This window comes from Malus sylvestris, chromosome 16 (assembly GCF_916048215.2).
Source record: "Malus sylvestris chromosome 16, drMalSylv7.2, whole genome shotgun sequence".
Classification (NCBI taxonomy): Eukaryota; Viridiplantae; Streptophyta; class Magnoliopsida; order Rosales; family Rosaceae; genus Malus; species Malus sylvestris.
The window spans coordinates 38,802,565-38,811,421 of NC_062275.1; the positions used below are offsets into that span (position 1 = coordinate 38,802,565).

Sequence of the window (8,857 nt, forward strand, 5' to 3'; positions counted from 1 at the left end):
TGCTGGGTTTTACAGACGGTTTATCAAGGATTTCTCCAAGATTAGCTAATCTTTATGTAACTTATTGGCTAAGGATGCACAATTTGTTTTTGATGATGCATGCTTAGAGGATTTCAACAAGTTGAAAACACTCCTAACTTCAGCACCAATTATTGCAGATCCGAACTGGAACTTACCGTTTGAATTAATTTGTGATGCATCAGATTATGTAGTTGGGGCAGTTCTTGGAGAATGAAAAGACAAGATTCCTCAAGTCATTTATTATGTCAGCAAAACTATCAATGATGCACAGTTGAACTATGCAACCATTGAGAAAGAATTGTTGGCAGTTGTTTTTGCATTAGAGAAATTTCGTTCTTATTTAATTAGGGCTAAGGTAATTGTCTACACAGATCATGCTGCTTTGAAGTATTAATTCTCTAAAAAGGATGCTAAACCTCGGCTCATTCGGTGGATTCTTTTACTTCAAGAGTTTGATTTGGAAATAGGGACAAAAAGGGTAGTGCAAATGTGGTGGCTGGTCATTTATCAAGATTAATAATTTCTGCTACTGTAGAAGAAGACACATTGCCTCTTAATGAAAATTTTCCTGATGAACAGTTGTTGGCTGTCTAGCACAAAACACCATGGTTTGCAGATTTGGTTAATTATTTGGCTAGGGGAGTTATTCATCCAGATTTTAGTTATCAGCAGAAAAAGAATTTTTTGGCAGATGCGAAATTTTATTTTTGGGATGAGCCGTATCTGTACAAATACTGTCCAGATCAGATTATTCACAAATGTATTCCAGAAGAAGAACAGAACAGTGTTTTAAAGTTTGCACATCATTATGCTTGTGGTGGACATTTTGGGCCTAAAGGGACAGCAGCTAAAATTCTACAAAGTGGACTATTTTGGCCGTCTCTTTTTAAGGATGCTAATAATTGGTGTAAATCTTGTGATCGGTGTCAGAAAGTGGGAAATCAGTCCAAACGGAATGAGATGCCACAACATGGTATTTTAGTTGTTGAATTATTTGATGTTTGGGGTATTGATTTTATGGGGCCATTCCCATCTTCACATGGTAATCAATATATTTTGGTGGCGGTTGAGTATGTTTCTAAGTGGGTCGAGGTGATTGCAGCACCAACTAATCAGGGATCAGTGGTTTTGAAATTCCTCCAGGGGTTATTTTTTCACGGTTTGGAATCCCACGAGTTATCTTTAGTGATGGGGGAAAGCATTTTATTAATAAACAGTTCGCTACATTACTTGCAAAATATGGGATAACTCATCGTGTTGCCACTCCTTACTGTCCACAAACATCAGGACAAGTTGAGGTTTCAAACAGGGAAATAAAGCGTATTTTGGAGAAAACAATTGGCTTCACTCGTAAAGACTGGAGTTTGAAATTAAATGATGCACTTTAGGCATACAAAATAGCATTTAAAACACCGATTGGGATGTCCCCGTTTTAGCTTGTGTATGGCAAGGCTTGTCATTTACCTATGGAGTTAGAGCATAAGGCGTTTTGGGCTATTAAGGAGTTAAATTTTGCTTACGATTCAACAGCGGAAAAGCATAAGCTACAACTCAATGAGCTTGATGAAATTCGTCGTGAGGCTTATGAAAATGCACGCATATACAAAGACAAAACAAAAGCATTCCATGACAAACAAATTCTCAGGAAAGAGTTCCAGCCAGGGCAGAAAGTGTTGTTATTCAGTTCCAGATTAAAGTTATTTCTAGGTAAATTGAAACCCCGTTGGAATGGGCCCTACTTGGTTACTAAGGTTTATCCACATGGAGCAGTTGATCTAACAAGAGAGATTAATGGCAACACATTCAAGGTGAATGGTCACAGGCTGAAACCATATTTGGAGTAACCCTTCGAAAATGCAACCGAGCCAGTGACTCTGAAGGATCCAACGACTTAACCACCGGGTTTCTGTTCAGTCTAGCTACATGCGTTAAATAAAGTGCTTATTGGGAGGGAACCCAATTTTCTAACGCTTTCTTTACTTTCTGTCTCTTTTATTTCATTATTTTCAGTCTAGATGCATCTAAATTCCTAGGCTGTCATTTAGTTTCAACAATAATCTAAAAAATAAAATACAAAAAATAAAACTAAAAAAAAAATAAAACAAAAAACTAAAAAAAAATGTTTTTACTTGTTTAATTTTTAATTTACAGTTACTATTTTCTATATTCTATCTCTGATTTCATAATGTGGGTTTTTGCAGACAGCAACGAAAGCAACCAAGAATTTATGCACATAGATTATTCTAGGCTGGGCTGGAATCATGCACCTAGCAGCTAGTCTACATTACCATCAACCACATTTCTCGACTATGCTGAAATATAATGTAGAAATCTGAAGGATCTTGCAGAATCTTAGATCCAACCACAAAAGGATAGAACAGTCGACCATTGCTACATCAAGAATAAATGTAGCTCGGCAACATATATCACTCGTGTTTTACAATAACTCCTTCAAAAATGCCATCAGATCCAAAGTTCGGTGCAAAGAGCCTTGGATCAACAGGTCCCGGGAGGCTGAAAGAGAGTGTGAATGGTCCAGCTGGGCATAGTAGCTACAATTTCATCTCAAATAAACACGAACGCTTCCTTATGGGATTTCCACCACTTGCTCTTATACTTTTTCAGAAACCTTTCTGATGAATTACCATTTCCATTAGGAATCTTTTCTGTCTTTGTTTCATTGCCATTATCGTTCAAGCAATTTGCTTCACTTTCTCCACCATCCAGGTAGTCATGTTGATATCGTATAGCTTGACCTATATCAATTCTCAAGACCATTTATACAAGATAAAGATTTGAACTTTTCGAGAACAGTGTCTTCCATAAATAATGCAACAGGATCGTCAACCAAAACAATTCCCTTAACAACTCTGAAGCTCTCTGGGTACCATATCTGTTCATGAAGATCCAAAGGAAAAAGATGTGTGAACTGGCGCCAACTATCTTTTGCCACCCCTGAACTTGGCAAAGGTAGGCTGCCCTTTAAATGTTCATGCAATATCTCTGGTCTCATAATGAGGCTAGGGTGAGCATTTCTCAGGAGATAGTAATGCTAACTCTCCAAAAGAGACACGCTGACATATCCGGAGGCGAACTTCCCACTATCCTTTGAAACGCTGAGTATCTCAGGTTATCAATATTGACATCAGGACCCAAGTAATTTCCCATTATGAAGTTGACTAGAAAATGCTGGTCCGCGTACGATGGTTTCAATGAAGTTTTACGAGGGTCATCTTTTGGTTCTAAATCCATGCTCCTAGCTTATTCTTCTAAAATACCAAAATATTGAGATCCAAGTGCACATGTAAATCCAACAAACTTCATTGCATAAATAAATGATTCAAAACAACATATTGAAATGAAATTTCTCTTCATGGACATGCATAGAATATCTTTGTTCCTACTTCCATACGGTTTAAAACCGAAAGGCGTAGTTTTTAAACAGAAGGTGCATTCGTATCAGTTTACAGTGTTAGACAATGTCAAGGTTGATACTCACACATGGATTACAGGTCAGATATACACATCTAACTCATATCCCAATTGCATATTATTATAAAATTGGGATTCTGGGTACATAGAATTAAACTCGGGGTGGGCTACATCAAATTCTGGATACATAAAAATTAAAATTAAAATAAATAAATAAATAAATTTGTGTGTTTTCATTCGTTCAGTTTGGAGTTAGCAAATGCATAACAATGAACTGAGAAAGCAGCAACATTTCAAAAAAATTATATATACTAAAACTCAGTTTCTGAACACTGTTCATTAACAGTGATTTGACGAATTTGCCCCTCGGTTTCTTCTTGATCTCCCGTTGTGCTGCCTCTTTTACACAGTGAAATGACCACTTTGTCCTAGCTGGCCACGCGTTCTTCATCAATGGCCTTTCCTGTTGGATTTCTCTGCTGTTTCATTCTCTACCTTCCATTTCCTGCAATCGCTTTTTTTTTTCTCAGCTCCACGTCTACACGTGTTGGTCATCGTGGAAAGAAAAGTGGTGGAAAGCCGACGAAAGCAGTGGAAAAACCCATTTGCTTTTCCATTCGCTAATCTCAGAAAGGGCATCCCTCCCATCGCAGTTCTCGAGTTCTTTCGATGAAGTTTTCTCTCTCACTTTCTTGCTAAAAACGACAGAACCAGTCAAAATTTGTGCAGATCTTTTTTCTGGAACAATAGAAACGATGCGCTGTTCTTCCCTCATTCTCCAGGTTCGTCCCTCTTTCCTCTTCATCCGTTGGACAATGTCTCCTTCGTTTCGACCTCTCTCTTAGAAACACAGTGGAGATCTCTTCAGTTTTCTCTCCAGTCTTCTTTGTCAGGATATCTGGAGAAAAAAAGTTGATTTTTTTTTTTTTCAGTTTTTGGTTTGTGGGTTTTTAATTTTTTGACTTTTTGTGCAGGTAAAGGAAGAACCTGTTTGGATTAAAACTGAACTTTAGGCCCAAGGATGGAGTCGGCCCAAAAGGGGGCCTAGAGGAATAGAAGATCAAAACCCAGCCGAAACTTGGAAAGGCAGGAAAGGGCCTTTTCTGACTTGATACAAATCACAAAGGCCACTTGCCTACCTACCCAAGGACCAAGTGGTGTAGACTGATCAGACTGCACAGCCCATAAAGTACTTTATGGTGGCATTACATGTAATAAAGCTGATGAGTCATCACCCTCAGACCACATTCGGGCAAAGCTGTTGCTACAGGAAGCCGAGTCAAGTCGTCTATAAAAGGAAGAAGAGAAGACAGGAGCAACGACACTCAAACAAACAAACAACTGCAAGCCAAAACTCTGCTCAAAGCCAGATTTGCCTTCCAAACGAAGCTGTAGTCAGCCAAGCCTTCATCCCATTCGGGACCAACCTTTATCCCCCGCGGGATACTCTTTTCTCCTAAACTTTGTAATAGCTCTGCTACCCTGCTCTAACTTGTTGTAGTATCGATTCACCCTTTTGTATTCCTTCCCCTCTCCACCTCTAAGCTTTCAGACCTGTGACAGAACTACAAAGATAGGGACCTGCAAGACGATCAGCCTTAATTGATGAGGTTTAATCTTGCCAGACCTGCTTTGTTCTGTCTTTGTCTTCTCTTTCTTTAAAGTCTAGCAATATATTGTATATTTTTAGTATATGCAAGTCTGTTCCTAGCAAAATCACTATGACAAAGCTTTCTCAATACTTAGATCCGATTTAAATATATCTTCGATGCTTAAATCAGATCCAAGTCCTAAGCCCGCAGGCATGTAAATCTGATTAGTTTAAAAGTCCTTGGCCTCAAGGCATAAAAAAGAACTTTATGTGGACTTAACCCATCCACGACAATCCTTGATAAACGAGAAGTCCGAAGTTACTTGGGGCGCAAGTAATCGACCTACCTTCTAGTTTTCTTTCTATTATATCATGATTATCATAGAATGCTTAAGTATGGGATGAACTCTAATGGAAAGCCTCAAGGCCTACACCTAAGGTCTCTCAAAGGCATCCATTTGGATTCATCCTATTCAGCGATCTTAAGAGTCTAAGCATAAGAATGAACTCTGATGGGAAGCCTCAAGGCCTACACCTAAGGCCCCACAAAGGCACCCATTTGGGTTCGTTCTATTCCTTGGATTCGGGTAATCAGAAATATAATAGTTAGAAGACTCCTACAATCACAAGAATAAATATTATGTGTTCGAGCACTGGTTTAGTTATTGATGGGAAGCCTCAAGACCTACATTTAAGGCCCCACAAAGGCACCTGTTGTAACTAACATGGTTTCTTGGATACATGTATATATATATAATGAAAGAACGACAACCATTTTACATCTGCCATGCTAAAGATGGCAGTGGCACGCCTGAGCACCTAAATGTTAACCTTGATTGTGAGCCTCAAGGCCTACACCTAAGGCCCCACAAAGGCACCTCTCAAAGTTAACGCTGTCCTTCTCTTTCAGCCTTGCCCGAAGAGCCTTGCCCGAAGAGTCTTACCCGACAAGACTTGCCCGACGAGACTTGCCCGACAACGCCCAGAAACGAAGCAGAAGCCCGACAGCAGCCCTCAACCGGTGCCAACCTCCAGGGGAGCTGTGTGCTCGTCGGCCAGGAAACATCCGTTCGCGGAAATTCCTGCCACGAACATAGTTTTGGCAAGCCCGGTGGGATCTTTAATCAGAAGATATAGAAACAGATATGCCAGAAGACTTGCAGACCACGTTATTTCAAATGCTGCAACGCTTGGAGAAAGCCTCCACGAGCTCTAGAAGTGATATTGATGTGGTTCCTCCCAAAGGAAAAAGACGTAAAAACAACCAGCCAGACGGGATCGGCGTAATCAACCCTGCGTGTCCCTTTTCAGAGGCCCCTATAAATATGCTGAATATGACATGGGCGGAGAAAGGAAAAGGGAAACCTACAGAGAGAATAGACAAACTTCCCGAGTATCCAAAGGCTGCCATAATCAAGGGGATGGTTATGTGCAGTAAATGTCAGTGTGAGTGTGAGCTCGAGATCCCTTCGGCTGGAGTTCTCATTGATCGCGAGTTAATCAGGAGGAAAGAAGAAGATGCAAGAAGAGAGGCCCACGAGAAAAATAAGCAGGCAACAAGGAAGGACACCTCTCGAAGTGTTTTTCAACGCTTAGGAGGTGATTCCCAACCCAAGGCTTTGTCAGAAGTGTTTCGAAACCATGAAGCTTCTGACGAGGCAGAAAAGATGGAGGCCACGATCCAAAGAGGTGCAGATCATCCTCAGAATGGCCAGATGGGGAGGGAAGAAGACAAGAGAGGGAGCAGGAAGAGCAAGAATGGCAGGGAGAAGCTTCGACCAGCCAGCATGAAAATGAAGAGGAATCTTGCAGTGAAGAACTGGATAGGGCCATTCAAATGGCCGAATGCATATATGATCTAGATGGGCCAGACGACTTGCCCGAGAGCCCAGAGTTGGTCGAATTTTTATGTGCAGAACCTGATAAGCTATCACCCGAAGTACAGGATCCTTTGGAAGTTATTGATCTAGGCATTGAGGAGGATCCAAGACCAATACAGATCAGTGGTTTATTAGGGGCCGAGGATCGGGCCAAGATTATTTGTCTTTTGCAAGAATTCAAAGACTGTTTTGCTTGGCATTATACCGAGATGCCAGGGTTAGATCCAACCTTGGTGGAACATAGAATGCCCATCAAGGAAGGATATAAACCGGTTAAGCAAGCACCACGGAGGATGTCAAAGGAGATAGAAGAAAAGGTCAAAGAAGAGATTGAGAGGCTAGTGAAAGCTGGCTTTATCAGACCAGCCAAATATGTAGAGTGGTTAGCCAACATCGTACCCGTTTTAAAAGCTGTAACAAAAACAGTACGATGTTGTGTTGATTACAGAAATATTAATGGCACTACACCAAAAGATGAGTACCCCATGCCTATGGCTGATTTATCCATAGATGCAGTAGCAAAGCATAAAGTTTTATCTTTTATGGATGGAAATGCCGGATATAACCAGATAAAGATGGCTCCAGATGATATTCATAAAACAGCTTTTAGGTGTCCTGGTCATGTGGGGGCATATGAATATCTGGTCATGCCATTCGGGCTCAAGAATGCTGGCGCAACATATCAAAGGGCAATGAATGCCATTTTTCATGATCTAATCGGCCAGAGCATGGAGGTATATATCGACGACATCGTGGTGAAATCTAAAACAAAAGAACAGCATTTAGTAGATCTCAGGCAAGCATTGATAAGGATGCGGATCCACAAATTGAAGATGAATCCAAAGAAGTGTGCATTTGGAGTAAGAGCGGGCAACTTCTTGGGATTCTTGGTGCATCAGAGAGGTGTGGAAGTGGACAAAAACAAGTCTCGGGCAATATTGGAGTCACCTCCACCCACCAACAAAGTGCAGCTTCAAAAGCTACTAGGCAAGATCAACTTCTTGAGGAGATTCATTGCCAATTTAGCAGGCAAAATCCAGCTGCTGACTCCTTTACTAAGATTGAAAGATAAAGAGAATTTCGAGTGGGGGCCGACCCACCAACAGGCATTTGACAGCATCAAGGCCTACCTAACTTCTCCACCAGTGCTGGTACCACCTCAAAGGGGAAAGCCCTTGAAGCTATATATTTCTGCCTCGGAAAAGTCAATTGGGAGTTTGCTAGCTCAAAATAATGAAGGTGGAAAGGAGCAGGCCGTGTACTACCTCAGCAGAATTTTGACCGAAGTAGAAACAAGATATTCTCCGGTGGAGAGATTGTGTTTGGCTCTATATTTTACTGCCAGCAAGCTAAGACATTATATGTTACCTTGTCACGTACACATCATTGCCAAAACAGATGTGATAAAGTACATGTTGTCAAAGCCTATGCTAGCAGGAAGGATTGGGAAGTGGATTCTAGCACTGTCAGAATTTAGCTTTCAGTATGTACCTCAAAGGGCAGTCAAAGGCCAGGCAATTGCTGATTTCTTGACCAAGCATCGGGAACCTCAAAGTGAGGTAATCAATATCCCAGGAAGTTTGGAGGTTACTAGCGTTTGTATCCCACCCAGAAGTGATGTTTCGGGCAAAGAAGATTGGATCCAGCAAGAGATAAGAAGAGTAACGGGCCTCTGGATTACTCCTTGGAAGCTGTATTTCGATGGATCCCACACTCAGAAGGCTGCAGGGGCTGGGATTGTGATTATAAATCCTCAGGGGGTTTATCATTATTACTCATTCCTGCTCGATTACCAAGAAAATACTAATAATCGGGCAGAGTACGAGGCGTTGATTATTGGTCTGGAAATCCTGTTGGATTTGGGGGCAGCAGAAGTAGAAGTCTTTGGTGATTCAGAGTTGGTTATAAACCAGCTAAATGGCGAGTTCAAGTG

General features: G+C 41.1%; 1 pseudogene; it reads right to left on the reverse strand.

The window, feature by feature from the left end:
- Positions 1–2,586: 2,586 nt before the first annotated feature.
- Positions 2,587–3,273, reverse strand: LOC126609359 (increased DNA methylation 3-like; annotated as a pseudogene).
- Positions 3,274–8,857: the final 5,584 nt, after the last annotated feature.